The sequence below is a fragment of the Pristiophorus japonicus genome, chromosome 7 (genome assembly GCF_044704955.1).
Source record: "Pristiophorus japonicus isolate sPriJap1 chromosome 7, sPriJap1.hap1, whole genome shotgun sequence".
NCBI lineage: Eukaryota > Metazoa > Chordata > Chondrichthyes > Pristiophoridae > Pristiophorus > Pristiophorus japonicus.
In genome coordinates this window covers 64,018,914-64,040,344 of record NC_091983.1, presented here as the reverse complement: position 1 = coordinate 64,040,344, position 21,431 = coordinate 64,018,914, and the positions used below count along the sequence as shown (strand labels likewise).

At 45.8% G+C, this 21,431-nt stretch overlaps 1 long non-coding RNA gene across 2 annotated transcripts in view; it reads left to right on the top strand.

Annotated features, from left to right (window-relative positions):
* LOC139266782 (uncharacterized) overlaps positions 1-20,497 on the top strand; it is a 94,187-nt gene extending 73,690 nt beyond the window's left edge. Inside the window, exons 3-4 of one of the 2 annotated variants that reach the window (XR_011593768.1) lie at positions 19,464-19,597; positions 19,752-20,497. This is a non-coding gene — a long non-coding RNA (uncharacterized lncRNA). Of the gene's footprint in view, positions 1-19,463 lie in introns of both variants that reach the window. The other variant, XR_011593767.1, reaches the window with a different exon arrangement.
* The last annotated feature ends 934 nt before the right edge of the window (positions 20,498-21,431 follow it).

Below are 21,431 nucleotides of genomic sequence, written 5' to 3'. Positions count from 1 at the left end.
CAGTTGGAATCCCTTCCATCAGCAACAGTGACAGGGTGGAGTCTGGGCTGGTTGGTCTATTAATGGAAGGACTTGGGTTGGTGAGGGATTGAGGGGAGAGGGACCCAGTCTATGCTGATTTTTCTCAGTGAAACTCTGATAGTTGTCCTATATCTGGGAACGAGAGACAGAGATTGTGGAGCACTGAGGATAGAAGTACACAGAAACATTTAGATAAAGACAGTGAGAAAAACTTGGCAATCAAGACATTTTTAAGTTACTTTATACAGAGAAAAATGATGGAAAAAACAGAGTAAATTGAACCCACAGAGACAGGCCTTGTTGTATACTGGCACCAGACTGGTTTTAGAGGAGGAAGAAAGTAGAATATCATAAATATCAGCAATTAGTCCTAAAACAATTGGTGCCGCAGAATCTTTACACTGCCCCTTTGAATAGTACCTTTGTGCTTCAATTTCTACTTGTCCTCTTTGTTGCAATCATACTGACTACAAAATTGGCTTTGACCCTTGTAAAGTTTAATTTCGATTAAAGTTGAAACCAGAACATTATTAATTCCTGATGTTTTTTTTTGGCTTGACTGAATGCAGGTCTCTAAATTAAAAAAAAAACAAATGTACCCGACATCTGGTACTTTTCATTGCGGTAAGAGAAATGTTCACTCAGTATACCTGGGGAAATGTATCAGTCCCTCTGCACTACATTAAGTGGAAGCAATCTGCTTCTGCTCGAAGGCTGGAATTCACCCACTGAAAACAAAGATACTCACATATGTAGTAAACCTTTAGAGCAAAGCTAACTCATCATGTCTATTCAAGGAAATGTTTTGTAATTGCTTCTATTCCCAGCACAACTGAACTTTAAAAAAAAGCCATGGGCAGTCTAAAAATGGAAACTTTTTCTGAATATAAAATATAATGAGATTCAACTTTATGTAAAAAGTCTCTTCTTGCATTTTACCTTTTCATTGGTAAACCCATTGTTTTAATACTCATATTTTTCACTGCTTTAATTTACATTGCCTGCTATCCAGGCAACACCCACAATGTCTCCATTATGTGGCACTTCATGCATTATTTGAAGACTCGCACAGAATGAATGGACAGGTGCTGGGAGATGAATGTTATTCTCTGCAGCAATGAAGGATGATTCAACTAAGAAATTTCCAAAACAGCTGCAGGATTTATAGACAATGTGGCACGTGCCTCAACCAGTTGAGCCCAGATTTGGGATGTAAAAACAAAGATTCCACTGTTTGGAACACTGAGGCAAGGTGCTCTTCTGTAGCATAGTGAATCTGTCCACAATGACAGAGTGTTGTTGCATGCTGTACAACCATGCAGTACAAAGAGGGGTAGATATGTAGCAGGACAAAGAGAAGGCCCATGGTGTCGCAGTAGTAGAGGACGTGGAGGAGGAGAAAGTGGAAAGTGCAGCCAGGAAGATCGATGTACCAGCACTCAGTGATAACTGTTTATAGTGATTTCCAAATACAGCCCTTGTACAGGTATTGCAAATGAATGAAACATCAAACAGTGTTCCCAGAAATAATGTGGGAGATCATCTGCTTTGTCATTGGGACCTGCAGTCCATGGCTTAAAATAAATGGGCAGACAATCAAAGGCTACGTGGCACAATTTCCCAGGAGCACTGAAATGGAAGAATCTCCCATAGCATGCTGTACTTTTCTAAATACTGCTGCTTAACTGCCATCTTACCCCTATGTACTATCAAGATTGAATCTGCCTCCACCACCCTCTCAGTACATTTCAGATTCAATCTTATCTTTCAAAAAGAGAGTTGGATAAGTATCTAAAGGAAAAAAATCTGCAGGGCTACAGGGAATGGGGAGGGGGGGAGTGGGACTGGCTGAGAATCGGCACAGGCTCAAGGGGCCAAATGGCCTTTTTCTGTGCTGTAACCATTCTATGATTCTATGAGGGTTTTCAGTTATGTGGATAGACTGGGGAAGCTGGGGTTGTTCTTCTTGAAGCAGAGAAGGTTAAAGGGAAGACTTAATAGAGGTGCTCAACATTTTGATAGAGTAAATAAGGAGAAACAGTTTCCATTGGCAGGAGGGTCGGTAACCAGAGGACACAGATTTGGAGAGAGCATTTTGTGGCGGCCCAGCCCGGAAATCGGCACGGTCCTGGCCTGCAAGACCATCAGCAGGCTGGGGCCATTGGAGGGAGCAGCGTGCGGTGGCATACCACTGCAGGGAGCAGCACGTGCTGCTGCAGGAGGGCGACGGCTACGAAGCCAGGTCACTGATTGCAGTGCGGGCAGGCATAGCAGGAGGGGCGAAAGAGCGGCAAGAGTCTGTAGAGGGAAGTGACCGGGGCCCTTGGGAGGCGTGAATCTGGGGCCCAGAAGAGGCGAGGGCCCAGGGGCAGCACGGGCCAACCCACACTGCGATATGTGTGCGCGCTCGGTTTGTGCAGCAGAGCTGGTCTCCAGTTAGTCTTGAGTAATCCTTGCCACTGGACCAAGACCGAGCTCTGTCAAGCCCGTGTGGTGGCTGGTGTGCAACGGGCACACACGTTAAAAAAATCTAAGCACAGGCATCTTCCACCCTTCACAATGTAGTTTGGGATCTGGAATATTAGGTCCTTCATTGAAACACCTGTGAACTCATCCCTTTTTGGCGTGGAAGCAAGTCATCCTCGCTTCGAGGAACTGCCTATGATGAAGGGGTAAGCCATTTAGGACCGAGATGAGGAGAAACTTCTTCACTCAGAGAGTGGTGAACCTGTGGAATTCTCTACCACAGAAAGTTGTTCAGGCCAATTCACTAAATATATTCAAAAAGGAGTTAGATGTAGTCCTTACTACTAGGGGGATCAAGGGGTATGGCGAGAAAGCAGGAATGGGGTACTGAAGTTGCATGTTCAGCCATGAACTCATTGAATGGCAGTGCAGGCTCAAAGGGCCGAATGGCCTACTCCTGCACCTATTTTCTATGTTTCTATGATGTACTATTATTTGTTACTTAACATGGTCCTTCCCAATACAAAAGACTTTCTGCAGTCAAGAGAAGTGCTGAAAATTTATCTGATGATATTTACAGAACAAAGTGCGTCTATACCTAACACCGGACTTTCCCTTAGTGACCAGTATGGTATACGTGTTCTACTGCCTAACCTACCACTATTTTCAAGTACTTCCTCAGTGGGAGCAGAAAGTCTGGAGTAGGTTGCTGCTATACATTGTGGCCCTCAGGGATGCAATTGGCATGTCCCATTGGATAAAGGACCATGAAATGAAGCCATCTTATCCGTTCCTTCTCCTGCCGTGTCCTAAGTACAGACTGTGTGAGAACAGATTGTAAGGCACCAGAGGAATTTAAAGCACACTGCCATGGTTCTCTCGAGAAAATGCCTTCATCTTGTCAAATCGGACAGTGACAGCCTGCTGTAAGTTGGTGCCCAAGGTCTCCATAACCCCAGTCACAGTGTCTGTGACAGAAGCTGTGCCTGGGCTTGGTTTTGGGCTCCTCTGCAGATGGCTCTGAAGTCACAATGCATTCTGTGGTGTGACTGCAGTTATGTAAATCCCTCATCCATTGCTGTTGAGAAGTTGGGGGTGCACTATTGAACGTTCATTGAGAAAACCTTATAGGGTGTCCTTTACAGCCTCAAAGAATATTATGTAACCCTTTAGTTCATCAATCAACCCCCTGTGTGTTCAACTGTAGGATACCAATGACTTGCCCTTACAGTAGAGGATGACCCTGTGAAGCTGCATGCCATTTTTCAGCTGCCAACTCTACTTACCCCTCTCACTTGTGATGGGTACTTCACCTGCTGCTCCTTGTCCCGAAATAATCTAAATGCCCTTTGCCCTGGGTGCTCCAATCTATTATGGTGCGTGTGACATGACCTGCTGTAGTCTCATCTTGGGAAGACCATTGAGGAAAAGAAAAAAAAGATGTTTTATAAGTGTTCCAGGATCATAAGCCTTCTAATAGGAGTGAGATGCCAATAATTTTTGTGCTATGCTACTGTTGTGCAATCAATGATTTTATGTGAGAGGATACTTGCAGGGCAATGGCAGAACACCTCTAAACTGGCCACCCCTACTCATTCCACAGCTCCTGGGCCAAAATACTTTGGTCCATCTCCTCAAATCTGGACAACATCTTCAAACTTGGAATACTCTCAAAATTGCAGTTGTGCTTCTAATGGTGTTGTGCAGCTTTTTCTTGAAGACATACACAGATATCCAGATGTTGGAAATTGGCAGAGCACCCAGACAGCCAGCCTGTGGCCAGTCAACATCTGTTCTTTTGTGAGTGCAATCCAATACAACATCACTTCCCCCTGCCCACCAAGCCAAGTTTCCACCAAGATTCCCCTTAGCCATAACCCTGCGCTCGCGTCATTCTCTAGTTTCTCTCCTGCATTTTCCGAGCTCAACTTGTCTATGAGAATCACCTCCTGCTCTCTCGACTCCATTCCCACTTAACTGCTGACCATCCAACTTCCCATCCTGGCCCCCATGCTAGCTGATACTGCACATGGTTCCGTCTCTTCAGGTACTGTCACTCTCCCTTTCAAATCTTCCTGTTATCACCCACATCCACCCTTAATCCCACTGTCCTTGCAAGCATCCGTCCCATCTCAAACTTCACTTTCCTTTCCAACGTCTTTGAACATGTTGTTGCCTTCCATATCCGTGCTCAGCTTTCTCGCAACTCAATGCTTGAACCTCTGTAATCAGATTTCCACCCCCATCACAGTACTAAAACAGCCCTAATCAAAGTCACACATTACATCCTCAACAACAACAACTTGTATTTATATAGTGCCTTTAAATTAGTAAAACATCCCAAGGTGCTTCACAGGGTGTTATAAGACAAAAATTTGGCACTGAGCCACACAAGGGGAAATGAGGGCAGATGACCAAAAGCTTATTCAAAGAGGTAGGTTTTGAGGGGTGTCTAAAAGAAGGAAAGAGAGGTAGAGAGGCGGAGAGGCTTAGGGAGGGAATTCCAGAACTTGGGGCCTAGGCAACTGAAAGCACGGCCACCAATGGTTGAGCGATTATAATCGGGGATGCTCAAGAGGGCAGAATTAGAGGAGCACAGAAATCTCAGGGGGTTGTGGGGCTGGAGGAGATTACAGAGATAGGGAGGGGTGAGAGGCCATGGAGGGATTTGAAAACGGATGAAAATTTTGAAATTGCTTAACCTGGCGCCAATGTAGTTGAATGGGGACTTGTTGCGAGTTAGGATATGGGCAGCCAAGTTTTGGATGACCTCAAGTTTACGTCGGGTAGAATGTGGGAGGCCAACCAGGAGTGCATTAGAATAGTCAAGTCTAGAGGTATCAAAGGCATGGATGAGGGTTTCAGCAGCAGATGAGCTGAGGCAAGAACGGAGATGAACGATGTTACGGAGGTGGAAATAACCTTAGTTATGCTGAGGATGTGTGGTCGGAAGCTCAAATATGACATCAAGGTTGCAAAGAGTGTGTGCTTCATCCTCAGACAAAAGCTAGGGAGAGGGAGGGAGTCAGTGGCTAGGTAACGGAGTCTGTGGCGGGGACTGAAAACAATGGCTTCAGTCTTCCCAATATTTTATTGGAGAATATTTCTGTTCATCCAGTACTGGATGTCAGACAAGCAGTCTGACAATTTAGAGACCGTAGAGGGGTCGAGAGATGTGGTAGTGAGGTAAAACTGGGAGAATCACCTGCAATGGCATCACTTCCCACCTCCACACGGTTACCACTGTGATCCTTCAAGGATCTATCCTTGGCCCTCTCTGATTTCTCATCTACATGCTGCCTCTCGGGGACAACATCTGAATACATGACATCAGGTTCCACAAGAACGCTGATGACATTCATCTCTACCTCACCACTACCTCTCCTGACCGATTCACAGAAAAACACTGGCACAGAAATTATGGGTCCGAAATTGGTGGATTTATTGCCTGCTGCCGTCGGGTTTTCTGGGCTGTCTTCATTCCAAGCAAGTTTGGTGGAGGCCTCCTGCCAGTGGGGAAGGAAGACCGCTGGGGATCGACCGCTGACATCCGCTGGTGTGCAACGCACATAAGTGTCCTCCCGCCCGCCGAGCTGCCAATTTGGTCCGGGCGGTTCTCCGCTGCAGTAGGGGAAAGGATCGCCGCAGGAGGCAGGTCTAACCTCAACGGTAAGTAAGAAGACCTGCAAAAAAAGGTTAGTACGCTTCCTTTCTTTTTTTTTACAGCGATTCAGGTGGAAGGGGTCCCCTGAAGATTTTCTAGTGTTTTTTTTATTTTTTGGAAATTTTTAATTTTATCTGTTGCCCCCCACCCCCCCCTCCCTGGGCCTGACTCAATCCTCGATGGTACTTTGCTGAGATTGCATTTGCCGCCCAGAATGTGGGCTCCCGCCTGCTGCCGTCCAGATTCAGGGTGTAAGTCCCTTTTTTTGCCACCGGGCGGTCTTTCCAGGACTATTTCATGAAACTTCCGCTCAAAGTACCATCAGGATCTCAGCGGTCCTTTGGGCAGCACTTAGCTTTCACCAAGTTCGGGGCCGATATCTTTCTGTGCTGACTAAAACAACTCTGTTTAGCTGTCACTAAAACTTCTCACACTAGCCCTCAATTTCACTCCACTCCCCAGCTGCTCACTCAGACTGAACAAGACTATACTCAACTTCCAAAGCCGAGTTTCAAATCCCATATCCCAGCAATCACCAGTACAGCCTATGTCTATCTCTGCAACAGTGCTGACATCATCCCAACTGTCTCAGGAAGCTTCATCCATATTTGGTCATCACCAAGTTCAATTACGCCAATGCTCTCTTTACCAACCTCCCAAGTTCCGATCTGTATCAATTACAGCATCCAAATAACCACTGCTTGCATCCTATCCTATACCAAGTTCCACTCCCTTATCACTCCTGTCCTTGCCAACCTCCTTTGGTACTCTGTTCCCGAACTCGCACCAAGTCCCGTTTGTTGTGTATTGTCCAGGTACATTAAGTGTATAATATAAGTACAATGATGCACCACAGAGGGCGCTGTGGTGGGAGACCTGAAAGTACCTGCAAGAGGCAGTCTACAAGGCTGCCCGCCACACCTGAGAGGCACTCTGGAGCTAAACAATAAAGGACCAAGGTCACTGCAGTTATTGCAACACCAGACCATGTGGAGTCAGTGATTTGTGTGCTACATACACCACATTGGCAACGAGGACACGGACGAACTTCACGCAAACATGGCTACTCTGGGCTCGCTAAAGCACTTAACTGTGGGCAATGATTGGGAGGCCTTTACGGAAAGGCTCAAGTAATGCTTCACAGCTAACGACCTGACAGGGAACACGGACGCACTGAGAGAGAAGCGTAAGGCGATATTGCTTTCCAGTTGTGGCGATGAGGTTTACTGTCTCGTCAGGGATTTGCTGGCACCCGCGAGCGCCAGGGACAAGTCATATGAGGAGCTGGTCGCACTCATTCGTGACCAGTTGAAACCAAAGGAGAGCATCCTCACTGCCAGATACACATTTTACCATCACTGCAGACCCGAGGGCCAGGATGTCACCAAATATGCTGCGGACCTCCGGAGACTCGCGGCGCCGTGTGATTTTGGCGCACACCTTGACAAGGCGTTGCGGGATGTTTTTGTTACGGGGATTGGCCATGAGGGCCTCCTTCACAAGCTGCTAGCCACTGAACCCACAGTCATCCTGACAAAGGCCATCACCATCAGCCGGGCATATATGACCTCGACTTGCAGCACCAAGCAATAATCCACACAGTCTCGAACCCGGCAGGCACTGTCCACAGGACAAAACTGCAGAACGTGGCTCTGCCCGGGGCAGAGAGCACGGACATCGGGGTCCTGGAACTCAGATTCCGCTGAGGGGGGCCAATCAAGCAGCATCATGCTGGTGCTGCGGAGGAAGCCATGGGGCTCACCGGTGCAAGTTTGCGGAGTACACGTGCAATACCTGCCACATGAAAGGCCACCTTCAGCGTATGTGTAAAATAAATCTGACGCACCATGTGGCTGAGGGATGGTGGATGATCCACTGTTCAGCGAGGAGCAGGTAGAAGAAGATGAGGTATTTGGACTGTATACGTGCACCGACGATTCGCCCCCAGTGATTATGGAAGTCAAAATCAACGGAATCCCAGTGAGTATGGCAGTGGATACAGGATCGGGTCCGTCGTTGATGAGTCAGAGAACTTTTGAAAAACTGTGGATCAACCCGGCTGCACGACCCGAGCTGGTCCCGGTCCTGGCGAAGCTGCGTACCTACACCAGGGAACTGATACCTGTTCTCGGCAGAGCGGATGTGCAGGTATCTCATGGGGGCGAGACGCACAGTTTACCCTTGTGGGTCATTGCAGGTGATGGGCCGACGCTACTCGGCAGGAGATGGATGGGGAAAGTCCGTGGGAGCTGGGGAGTCTTCATTCCTCCACAGACTGCTGCTCCCCAAGTTCCCGAAGAGCAGGCTTGTAGGTGCAGGCCGATTGCTGGGGTGCGGGCCAGCGGGGGGCGCTGCAGGCGATGAGTGGGAGGTTCGATGGCCGACAAACTGGGGGGGCCCCACGCAGAGAAAAAGTAGGGCGGCGGTAGAGACTACAGCGGTGGCCGGAACTGCAGGAGAGGAGGCGACAGCGGTGGCCGGAACTGCAGGAGAGGAGGCGACAGCGGCGGCCGGAACGGCAGGAGAGGAGGCGACAGCGGTGGCCGGAACGGCAGGAGAGGAGGCGACAGCGGTGGCCGGAACGGCAGGAGAGGAGGCGACAGCGGCGGCCGGAACGGCAGGAGAGGAGGCGACAGCGGTGGCCGGAACTGTAGGAGAGGAGGCGACAGCGGTGGCCGGAACGGCAGGAGAGGAGGCTACAATGGCGGCCGGAACTGCAGGAGAGGAGACGACAGCGGCGGCCGGAACGGCAGGAGAGGAGGCGACAGCGGTGGCCGGAACTGCAGGAGAGGAGGCGACAGCGGTGGCCGGAACTGTAGGAGAGGAGGCGACAGCGGTGGCCGGAACGGCAGGAGAGGAGGCTACAATGGCGGCCGGAACTGCAGGAGAGGAGACGACAGCGGCGGCCGGAACGGCAGGAGAGGAGGCGACAGCGGTGGCCGGAACGGCAGGAGAGGAGACGACAGCGGTGGCCGGAACGGCAGGAGAGGAGGCGACAGCGGTGGCAGGTGTGACCCGGGAGAACGCGACAAGTTTCATTTCTAAGATCTTTCCAGACGGGCTTCTTTCTCCACACGTATAATCGCACAATCGATCCAGCCTCCTTAAAAGCTTCCACTGCTTTGCTTTGTGTTACTTCCCCTACATCTACAACAACTATCCGAAGGACGCAATCATTCCACCGCAGTCCCTCCTACCATGATTGTTGTAATGAGAAGGCTCGGATCATCACCAACGTGCGCATTATCAGTGCTACCTGCAATGCTGGAGCCGAGGCCAAAATTTCCCCCCTTCAAGCATGATTTTATACTTTCTTTCTTCTTTGTCAGTGAGCTCAATGTCATGTATCTTACATTATTATATATAACTGTATCCTAACATGATATACATGACTGTAATAAGATATGACCTGTAACCACCAGCATACCTTACCACCAGGGATGCACTTGCAAGAGACAGGTATATAAGGACAGGTCTCAGGCAAGTGCAGCATTCCAGAGCTGTGAAATAAAGGTGCAGGTCCAGAGTGACCTTGACTTCACTACATGCCTCGTGTGAATCTGTACTGAGGGGACAGTACTTTACACTCAAGATGGCGGCAGCAATGCTCGGCAGACAAAGGCCAGCAGAGTGACTAAAACGACGGAGCCCAAAGAAAGCCTCATGGGAACCACAAGATGGCGTCTTAAAAGGGCAATGCACCCAGGAGCCTTAAAAGGGCCCCATACCATTGGTGGTCCCCACAAAGAGACTTTTGTAAGGCAAGAGCAAGTCTAGAGGAGTAATGAGACTGGTATGGTGACGTGTGTGGATAAGAGTTAAATTTTTTTGTGTTGATGCTGGTTGGTTACTGTGTTTAAAAAGGTGAAACGAGGACTGAATGGGTACTGTATTTAAATATGATGGACACGAATGATTTATGAAAAGAGTCACATCACGGGGTACAGTAAAACAAGTAAAAGGGTTAACAGACCCGTGACTAATAATGCAAGGGTTCAGCGGCTGCAGATGAACCGCTAAGGCGACTACTGAGCACAGAGGCAACGCACAAGTTGCGATACCCTGTCTCAGCGCAGCCCAGTGAAAAGAGGGCAGTATACCGCCACCGTACCTTATCCAGCGGAGCTGGGATTAAACAATTATTCAGTGCACCTGTAATCTTTTGACATACCAGCTGTACCACATATTGTATGTACCATACTAATGTACCGTCTATGTATACCTGTTTTCTGTTGGAGGTTATACCCGACACTTCATCACCCATGCGAGGACTGCAAACACCACATGCTTGCACCTAATAATCTCTGCATGGGATGGTCATGGACTCACACTCACTAACCCACCAGGACGAACAAGGCCGAGGTTACCGGCAATGGCTTTTGGAACTGTGGTGGGGGCGGGGGGAAGGTGGGGGGGCGGGGGGGCTCGTGAGATGTTGTGTATTGTCCAGGTACATTAAATGTATAATATAATAATATAAGTACAATGGTGCACCACAGAGGGCGCTGTGGTGGGAGACCTGAAAGTACCTGCAAGAGGCAGGATAAAAGGCTGTCCACCATACCTGAGAGGCACTATGGAGCTGAAAAATAAAGGACCAAGGTTACTGCAGTTATTACAACACCAAACCGTGTGGAGTCAATGATTTGTGTGCTACATACACCACATCGTTGGCCTATCACCCTTGTGCTCGCTGACCTACATTGGCTCCCGATTTTAAAATTCACATCCTTGTGTTCAAATCACTCCATGACCTCACCCCTCCCTAGTTCTGTAAGCTGCTCCAGCCCTGCAACTCTCCAAAAGTTTAGGGAAACTTTCTAGAGTATGGAGAAAAGACAACTAAAGGCCCTGCAACAAGTAGAGAGATGGGGCATGTGAAGGCCAAAGTCGAAAGAGCAGAGGTGGGACATTGTTGATAAAAGGCTGGGGGAGCATACAGGACTAGGGAGGACTTGGAAGGACTTGCAGATGAAGACAAGGATTTTGGTTTTGATGCAGCAACAACAGTAACTTGCAGTTATATCGCACCATTAACGTAGTTAAAACACCCAAGGCGCTTCACAGGAGCATTATGAGTCGAAATTTGACACCAAGCCATTATTAAGGCAGATGACCAAAAGCTTGGTCCAAGAGTTCGGTTTTAAGGAGCATCTTAAAGGAATGTTCCTCCAATTCTGGCCTTTTGCACATCCCTGATTTTCATCGCTGCACCATTGTTGGCCGTGCCTTCAGCTGCCTGGGCCCTAAGTTCTGGAATTCCCTCTGCTTCTCTACCACTCTCTCTTCCTTAAAACCGAACTCTTGGACCAAGCTTTTGGTCATCTGCCTTAATAATGGCTTGGTGTCAAATTTCGACTGATAATGCTCCTGTGAAGTGCCTTGGGTGTTTTAGAAACATAGAAACATAGAAAATAGGTGCAGGAGCAGGCCATTCAGCCCTTCTAGCCTGCACCGCCATTCAATGAGTTCATGGCTGAACATGAAACTTCAGTACCCCCTTCCTGCTTTCTCGCCATACCCCTTGATCCCCCGAGTAGTAAGGACTTCATCTAACTCCCTTTTGAATATATTTAGTGAATTGGCCTCAACTACTTTCTGTGATAGAGAATTCCACAGGTTCACCACTCTCTGGGTGAAGAAGTTTCTCCTCATCTCGGTCCTAAATGGCTTACCCCTTATCCTTAGACTGTGACCCCTGGTTCTGGACTTCCCCAACATTGGGAACATTCTTCCTGCATCTAACCTGTCCAAACCCGTCAGAATTTTAAACGTTTCTATGAGGTCCCCTCTCACTCTTCTGAACTCCAGTGAATACAAGCCCAGTTGATCCAGTCTTTCTTGATAGGTCAGTCCCACCATCCCGGGAATCAGTCTGGTGAATCTTCGCTGCACTCCCTCAATAGCAAGAATGTCCTTCCTCAAGTTAGGAGACCAAAACTGTACACAATACTCCAGGTGTGGCCTCACCAAGGCCCTGTACAACTGTAGCAACATCTCCCTGCCCCTGTACTCAAATCCCCTCGCTATGAAGGCCAACATGCCATTTGCTTTCTTAACCACCTGCTGTACCTGCATGCCAACCTTCAATGACTGATGTACCATGACACCCAGGTCTCGTTGCACCTCCCCTTTTCCTAATCTGTCACCATTCAGATAATAGCCTGTCTCTCTGTTTTTACCACCAAAGTGGATAACCTCACATTTATCCACATTATACTTCATCTGCCATGCATTTGCCCACTCACCTAACCTATCCAAGTCACTCTGCAGCCTCATAGCATCCTCCTCGCAGCTCACACTGCCACCCAACTTAGTGTCATCCGCAAATTTGGAGATACTACATTTAATCCCCTCATCTAAATCATTAATGTACAATGTAAACAGCTGGGGCCCCAGCACAGAACCTTGCGGTACCCCACTAGTCACTGCCTGCCATTCTGAAAAGTACCCATTTACTCCTACTCTTTGCTTCCTATCTGACAACCAGTTCTCAATCCACGTCAGCACACTACCCCCAATCCCATGTGCTTTAACTTTGCACATTAATCTCTTGTGTGGGACCTTGTCGAAAGCCTCCTGAAAGTCCAAATATACCACATCAACTGGTTCTCCTTTGTCCACTTTACTGGAAACATCCTCAACAAATTCCAGAAGATTTGTCAAGCATGATTTCCCTTTCACAAATCCATGCTGACTTGGACCTATCATGTCACCATTTTCCAAATGCGCTGCTATGACATCCTTAATAATTGATTCTATCATTTTACCCACTACTGAGGTCAGGCTGACCGGTCTATAATTCCCTGCTTTCTCTCTCCCTCCTTTTTTAAAAAGTGGGGTTACATTGGCTACCCTCCACTCGATAGGAACTGATCCAGAGTCAATGGAATGTTGGAAAATGACTGTCAATGCATCCGCTATTTCCAAGGCCACCTCCTTAAGTACTCTGGGATGCAGTCCATCAGGCCCTGGGGATTTATCGGCCTTCAATCCCATCAATTTCCCCAACACAATTTCCCAACTAATAAAGATTTCCCTCAGTTCCTCCTCCTTACGAGACCCCCTGACCCCTTTTATATCCGGAAGGTTGTTTGTGTCCTCCTTAGTGAATACCGAACCAAAGTACTTGTTCAATTGGTCTGCCATTTCTTTGTTCCCCGTTATGACTTCCCCTGATTCTGACTGCAGGGGACCTACGTTTGTCTTTACTAACCTTTTTCTCTTTACATAACTATAGAAACTTTTGCAATCCGCCTTAATGTTCCCTGCAAGCTCTTCTCGTACTCCATTTTCCCTGCCCTAATCAAACCCTTTGTCCTCCTCTGCTGAGTTCTAAATTTCTCCCAGTCCCCAGGTTCGCTGCTATTTCTGGCCAATTTGTATGCCACTTCCTTGGCTTTAATACTATCCCTGATTTCCCTTGATAGCCACGGTTGAGCCACCTTCCCTTTTTTATTTTTACGCCAGACAGGAATGTACAATTGTTGTAATTCATCTATGCGGTCTCTAAATGTCTGCCATTGCCCATCCACAGTCAACCCCTTAAGTATCATTCACCAATCTATCCTAGCCAATTCACGCCTCATACCTTCAAAGTTACCCTTCTTTAAGTTCTGGACCATGGTCTCTGAATTAACTGTTTCATTCTCCATCCTAATGCAGAATTCCACCATATTATGGTCACTCTTCCCCAAGGGGCCTCGCACAATGAGATTGCTAATTAATCCTCTCTCATTACACAACACCCAGTCTAAGATGGCCTCCCCCCTCATTGGTTCCTCGACATATTGGTCTAGAAAACCATCCCTTATGCACTCCAGGAAATCCTCCTCTACCGTATTGCTTCCAGTTTGGCTAGCCCAATCTATGTGCATATTAAAGTCACCCATTATAACTGCTGCACCTTTGTTGCATGCACCCCTAATTTCCTGTTTGATGCCCTCCCCAACATCACTACTACTGTTTGGAGGTCTGTACACAACTCCCACTAACATTTTTTGCCCTTTGGTGTTCTGCAGCTCTACCCATATAGATTCCACATCATCCAAGCTAATGTCTTTCCTAACTATTGCATTAATCTCCTTTTTAACCAGCAATGCTACCCCACCTCCTTTTCCTTTTATTCTATCCTTCCTGAATGTTGAATACCCCTGGATGTTGAGTTCCCAGCCCTGATCATCCTGGAGCCACGTCTCCGTAATCCCAATCACATCATCAATCACTACGTTAATGGTGCGATATAAGTGCAAGTTGCTGTTGTTGCTGCATCAAAACCGAAATCCTTGTCTTCATCTGCAAGTCCTTCCATGGTCTTATCCCTCCCTAGTCCTGTATGCTCCCCCAGCCTTTTATCAACAATGTCCCACCTCTGCTCTTTCGACTTTGGCCTTCACATGCCCCATCTCTCTACTTGTTGCAGGGTCTTTAGTTGTCTTGTCTCCATACTCTAGAAAGTTTCCCTAAACATCTCCACCTTACTATCTCCTTCAAAAGCCTCCTTCAACCTTTGACCGTGCCTTTGCTTAATGTCTTATTTGACTTCTGTCAAGTATATGTTGACTTGTTTTCTTACATTGAAGTCACGTTGTTGCCCAAATACACTTAACAAAAAAAATTCTACCCAACCACATCCAATAGGACAACCAGTGTCCTAGGGGGAGTGTTTGCTCGTACTGTTGGGGAGGGGTTAAACTAATATGGCAGGGGGATGGGAACCTATGCAGGGAGACAGAGGGAAGTAGAATGGGGGCAGAAGCAAAAGATAGAAAGAAGAAAAGTAAAAGTGGAGGGCAGAGAAACCCAAGGCAAAAAGCAAAAAGGGCCACATTACAGCAAAATTCTAAAGGGACAAAGTGTGTTAAAAAGACAAGCCTGAAAGCCTTGTGCCTCAATGCGAGCAGTATTCGAAATAAGGTGGACGAATTAACTGCGCAGATAGCAGTTAACGGGTATGATGTAATTGGCATCACGGAGACATGGCTCCAGGGTGACCAAGGCTGGGAACTGAATATGCAGGGGTATTCAACATTTAGGAAGGATAGACAGAAAGGAAAAGGAGGTGGGGTGGCATTGCTGGTTAAAGAGGAAATTAATGCAATAGTAAGGAAGGACATTAGCTTGGATGATGTGGAATCAGTATGGGTGGAGCTACGGAATACCAAAGGGCAGAAAACACTAGTGGGAGTTGTGTACAGACCACCAAATATTCGTAGTGAGGTTGGGGACAACATCAAACAAGAAATTAGGGATGCGTGCAATAAAGGTACAGCAGTTATCATGGGCGACTTTAATCTACATATTGATTGGGCTAACCAAACTGGTAGCAATGCAGTGGAGGAGGATTTTTTGGAGTGTAATAGGGATGGTTTTCTAGACCAATATGTTGAGGAACCAACCAGAGGGCTGGCCATCCGAGACTGGGTGATGTGTAATGAGAAAGGGCTAATTAGCAATCTTGTTGTGCGAGGCCCCTTGGGGAAGAATGACCATAATATGGTAGAATTCTTTATTAGGATGGAGAGCGACACAGTTAATTCTGAGACTAGGGTCCTGAACTTGAGAAAAGGTAACTTCGATGGTATGAGACGTGAATTGGCTAGAATAGACTGGCAAAGGATACTTAAAGGGTTGACGGTGGATAGGCAATAGCAAACATTTAAAGATGACATGGATGAACTTCAACAATTGTACATCCCTGTCTGGAGTAAAAATAAAACGGGAAAGGTGGCTCAACCATGGCTAACAAGGGAAATTAAGGATAGTGTTAAATCCAAGGAAGAGGCATAGAAATTGACCAGAAAAAGCAGCAAACCTGAGGACTTGGAGAATTTTATAATGTAGCAGAGGAGGACAAAAGGTTTAATTAGGAGCGGGCAAATAGAGTATGAGAGGAAGCTTGTTGGGAATATAAAAACTGACAGCAAAAGCTTCTATAGATATGTGAAGAGAAAAAGATTAGTGAAAACAAACTTGCAGTCAGATTCAGGTGAATTTATAATGGGGAACAAAGAAATGGCGCTCCAGTTAAACAAATACTTTGGTCTGTCTTCACGAAGGAAGACACAAATAATCTTCCGGAAAGACTAGGGGACCGAGGGTCTAGTGAGAAGGAGGAACTGAAGGAAATCCTTATTAGGCGGGAAATTGTGTTAGGGAAATTGATGGGATTGAAGGCCGATAAATCCCAGGGGCCTGATGGTCTGCATCCCAGAGTACTTAAGGAAGTAGCCCTAGAAATAGTGGATGCATTGGTGATCATTTTCCAACAGCCTATTGACTCTGGATCAGTTCCTATGGATTGGAGGGTAGCTAATGTAACACCACTTTTTAAGAAAGGAGGGAGAGAGAAAATAGTTAATTATAGACCGGTTAGCCTGACATCAGTAGTGGGGAAAATGTTTGAATCAATTATTAAAAATGAAATCGCTGCACATTTGGAAAGCAGTGACGGGATCGGTCCAAGTCAGCATGGATTTTTGAAAGGGAAATCCTGCTTGACAAATCTTTTAGAATCTTTTGAGGATGTAACTAGTAGAGTGGACAAGGGAGAACCAGTGGATGTGGTGTATTTGGACTTTCAAAAGGCTTTTGACAAGGTCCCACACAAGAGATTGGTGCGCAAAATTAAAGCACATGCTATTGGGGGTAGTGTACTGATGTGGATAGAGAACTGGTTGGCAGACAGGAAGTAGAGAGTCAGGATAAATGGGTCCTTTTCAGAATGGCAGGCAGTGATTAGTGGGGTGCCGCAGGGCTCAGTGCTGGGACCCCAGCTATTTACAATATACATTAATGATTTGGATGAGGGAATTGAGTGTAATATCTCCAAGTTTGCAGGTGACACTAAGCTGGGTGGCAGTGAGCTGTGAGGAGGATGCTAAAAGGCTGCAGGATGACTTGGACAGGTTAGGTGAGTGGGCAAACGCATGGCAAATGCAGTATAATGTGGATAAATGTGAGGTTATCCACCTTGGTGGCAAAAACACGAAAGCAGAATATTATCTGAATGGTGGCAGATTAGGAAAAGGGGAGGTGCAACGAGACCTGGGTGACATGGTACATCACTCATTGAAAGTTGGCATGCAGGTACAGCAGGCGATGCAGAAGGCAAATGGTATGTTGGCCTTCATAGCGAGGGGATTTGAGTATAGGAGCAGGGAGGTCTTACTGCAGTTGTACAGGGCCTTGGTGAGGCCTCACCTGGAATATTGTGTTCAGTTTTGGTCTCCTAATCTGCGGAAGGACTTTCTTGCTACTGAAGTGCAGCGAAGGTTCACCAGACTGATTCCCGGGATGGCAGGACTGACATATGAGGAGAGACTTGGTCGACTGGGCCTGTATTCATTGGAGTTTAGAAGGATGAGAGGGGATCTCATAGAAACATATAAAATTCTGATGGGACTGGACAGGTTAGATGCAGGAAGAATGTTCCCGATGTTGGGGAAGTCTGGAACCAGGGGACATAATCTAAGGATAAGGGGTAAACCATTTAGGACTGAGATGAGGAGAAACTTCTTCTCTCAGAGAGTTGTTAACCTGTGGAATTCTCTATCGCAGAGAGTTGTTGATGCCAGTTCATTGGATATATTCAAGAGGGAGTTAGATATGGTCCTTATGGCTAAAGGGATCAAGGGGTATGGAGAGAAATCAGGAAAGGGGTACTGAGGTGAATGATTAGCCATGATTTTATGAATGGTGGTGCAGGCTTGAAGGGCCAAATGGTCTACTCCTGCAACTATTTTCTATGTTTCTATGTTTCTAGCTAAAAAAAAAATTCTGAAGAAATTAATCAAAAATTTACCAATAAAAACTTACCTTAACTTTTGCTCCAACAAATTCCCTGTGCACATCAACACATTGTTGGTGCTCATGCATGGTGCTACCCCCTCCTCGATATGTCACAGCCCAGCACATCCAAGAGACATCTGACTTCAAGAACAACACGTAAGAAAGTGCACATAAATCATGCTCGTCCGTTTCTTAGCTTATTGCCTTTCGTATCTTAATGGGGAAAATAACGTGTCCATGGAATACTCCCAAAAACTACACGTGGTCCAAAGCAACTTAAATAATTAAGTTTTGGAAGAAATGTTTGAAATATCTCGCATTATTGTGGAAAGAAAACTCTTGAATTATATATATATTGAAAATTCTTGAAGCAAACCTGCTCAGCCGGCAACAGAGAACTGAACATTATTAATGCCATGTTTAGTAGAGTTCGTACTTTCTCCTGAATGCATCATAAATGTAAAGACAATCAATATGACAGAGTTCCATATTTCAAATGTCACCAATTCATGTGTGATGTTTACACTGTCAGTGCTGCTGCAGCCACACATTTAGCTCACCCATAATATTTTAGTACATCCACACCTTGTGCACATGACCTGAAATAAATATTAGTACTGTACAGTACAGGCAAATGCATTGACCCTCATTGTAGCAGTAAAGGTGAATTTTGTTGCTTGAATGCAGTATAGAATTAATTTTATTTAATCGTCCTCACTATCGGCTCAGTAATGTGCTTGTGTCAGGCATTGGTTGGGAAATTTGGCACTCAGTGTCATGATCCTGAATTGCTAGACACTGTATTGTGCTCCACATGATTTTGAAGCCAGAAAGAGGGCGCACTGCAGATAAAATATTTCTATTTCCCTTTATTTATTACTAAAAACAGATACCGTGCATAAACTGTACGTCTTTCAGCATGACCTCACCTATAAAGAATGGGTGCAATTGTTCTACAGCTGTGGTTACAAATTTTTTTTTTGCTTCTTGCGATTAAATTTTGGTGCATTTTATTTGATACAACAGGGCTCCAAAATTGGTAATCCCATGATCTGTGACTGTAGTGTGGCAGGACAGAATTTACACCCAGCCGATGCTGACCTCATCGGAAATCGCAGAGTCAGCAAATGTAAATATTGCTGGGCAGGGCAAAGTTATTCTTCTAGCAGTTCCAGTAAGGTAAAGGTATCCTTCCAGCAGTTCCCTAACTGCTCGGACCTCTATCCAATGCAGGCTGAGGTTAATGATATCACAAGTTCGGCAAAGGTAAATGCGATGGCTGTAAATTGACATTAGTGTAGAGAGTAGTTCTATATTTACCTTAAACGTGAATTCACAAATTTACCTTGTGTATCAAATGATCCATAGTGGTACCTGCAGGAAGACTCCAATTAAATGGATACAGTATGGCCACTGAAGCCTCACTGTCTCTATGGGAATTCCAACAGAAGATATGAGAATTCTTAATTGTCGAATTGAACAGTCTGTAATTGATAATAACAAGCATTCTTTTATCATGCAGGAAACAATTGCGCACAATTCTCGAGAATGGCAAGCTACAGGGGACAGCAGGAGAGAAAATAAAAGCCAAGCCTGGGAACTCACTCAACTGTGGCTGCAAGAGATGGAAACATGAGAGGGCTGCACCCGCAGATGGTTTGTGCTGACTAAGTGCGAAGGGTCAAAGACGAGAATTGGTTTTGTATTTTTGAGGCTCATACTCTGAGGAGACCCTGACATGAGCTTAATAGGAAAGAAATAGTGGACTGCAGAAAAGTCGTTGTAATTCTCATTCTTCCTCCTTCCACAGAAACTGGAAATAAGAAAAATGCTGCAAAAAGACAGTGATGGAACCATTGCCAGAACCTTCAACATCCTGCACTGCCAGATCCATTCTATCATAAACCCCAACACTTGCACTTAACATCCTAGATAGCTTGTCTTAGGGCGACACAGATAGGACCCTTATTGCAACTTTAGGGGACACATGGGGGGAACTGTCGGCAGCTAGAATAATTTTTTTTAATTGATATTATTGTGGAACCAGAAAGAGCAGGATTGCTCCTCTTGGCTCCGCGAAAACGCTGCAGGCTGCTTCCAGCCCGGTCATGCCATGCCTCAACATCGTATCCACCCCCACCCCCAATAACTACCTGTTGGCCTCTGCCGTTATCCCAGCCAGTTGACATTCCTGAGGCCGAAGAGCGCCGAGCTGCATCAGGACACCTTTTTGGCAACCACAGTGCGTTTGCTAAATTCAAATGAGGCCGTGGCCTCAAAATCGTAGCGGCCTCTTTACCACCAAAACGGGCCACCGCACAAAATTCAAAATAGACCCTAGTGTGATTTTTAAAAGTCAGAGATTCAGATATGCAATCAGGTCCAGCAAAGTTTGCAAAATCATTTAAGTCTTCAAATAGAATGCTGCAAATACAAGCTTTGGCTGGGCTCAGATGTTTTACATCCAGGAGAATAGTTAGGACATATTTTAAGTAAGATGACCCATTGATGTGGAGAAGCACAACATGTTCCTCATTTTGTCTCATTCCGTGTCGAGAAATTGTACTGATTGAACTAAGTGAGCCTGATCATAACTGTTGCTCTGTATATTTACCCATTGGGGATTAAAACAGCTTAACAATTTTCATCTAGCCTCACCGTAGTAAGTGCTTTCTCGGTTCACCTACAAATCGCACTTTAAAAACAATTTTACAATGCAATTCTATTCAGTTACCTACTTTGAGATCTAAAAGTTTTATCAGTGTTGTTGACAGGAACTGAATCCATCCAACAAGATCTTAGCTAATGTGATGAAATACTTTTCACTCCATGCAAATGAGCCATTTGACTTGTATGGGTAAAATTACTAAAGCAGGTGTTTTGATACATACAAAATGACTGATAACAAACACATTTATGGAACTTTATAAATGGTTAACGAATACAAAAAAAAAACATTCCTGGTAAGAAAATGCCTCTATTCACCCTGCATTACTTTGCTAAGGAGAACCTTTACTCTAAGTTACTCAGAAATGTCAATGATTGTCATGAGACATTAATATTCTGCAAGGTTTACAATAGAACACGACAAATCAAAACTACACTATCTGACCACTAAAGGTCACCAAGAAAATCATTGACAAGACCAGGAAAAATCATTGTGCAGATAGTCCATCTGAGGTGATGACACTACCTCCTCCTCCGAGGTTAATTTGTAAGCTAGTAATTGACAAAATAATTGGCATTTCACTTATGATAAATACATATTGTCATTGTAAGTTTATAAAATTTGCTCTAATTTGCATGCTGACAATATACAGTGACATTTCACAAGCTCTCAGTTAATGATGCCCTTCATTATATGTGTGCCAAGTAAATAATATAATTTCTCTCATCTTCAATAATGAAGATCCAAGATATCCACGAGCTATCCACAAACAGTGCCCCGTTGGCTTGATGAAGCAACAGTCATTGTTGCAGAATCCACATC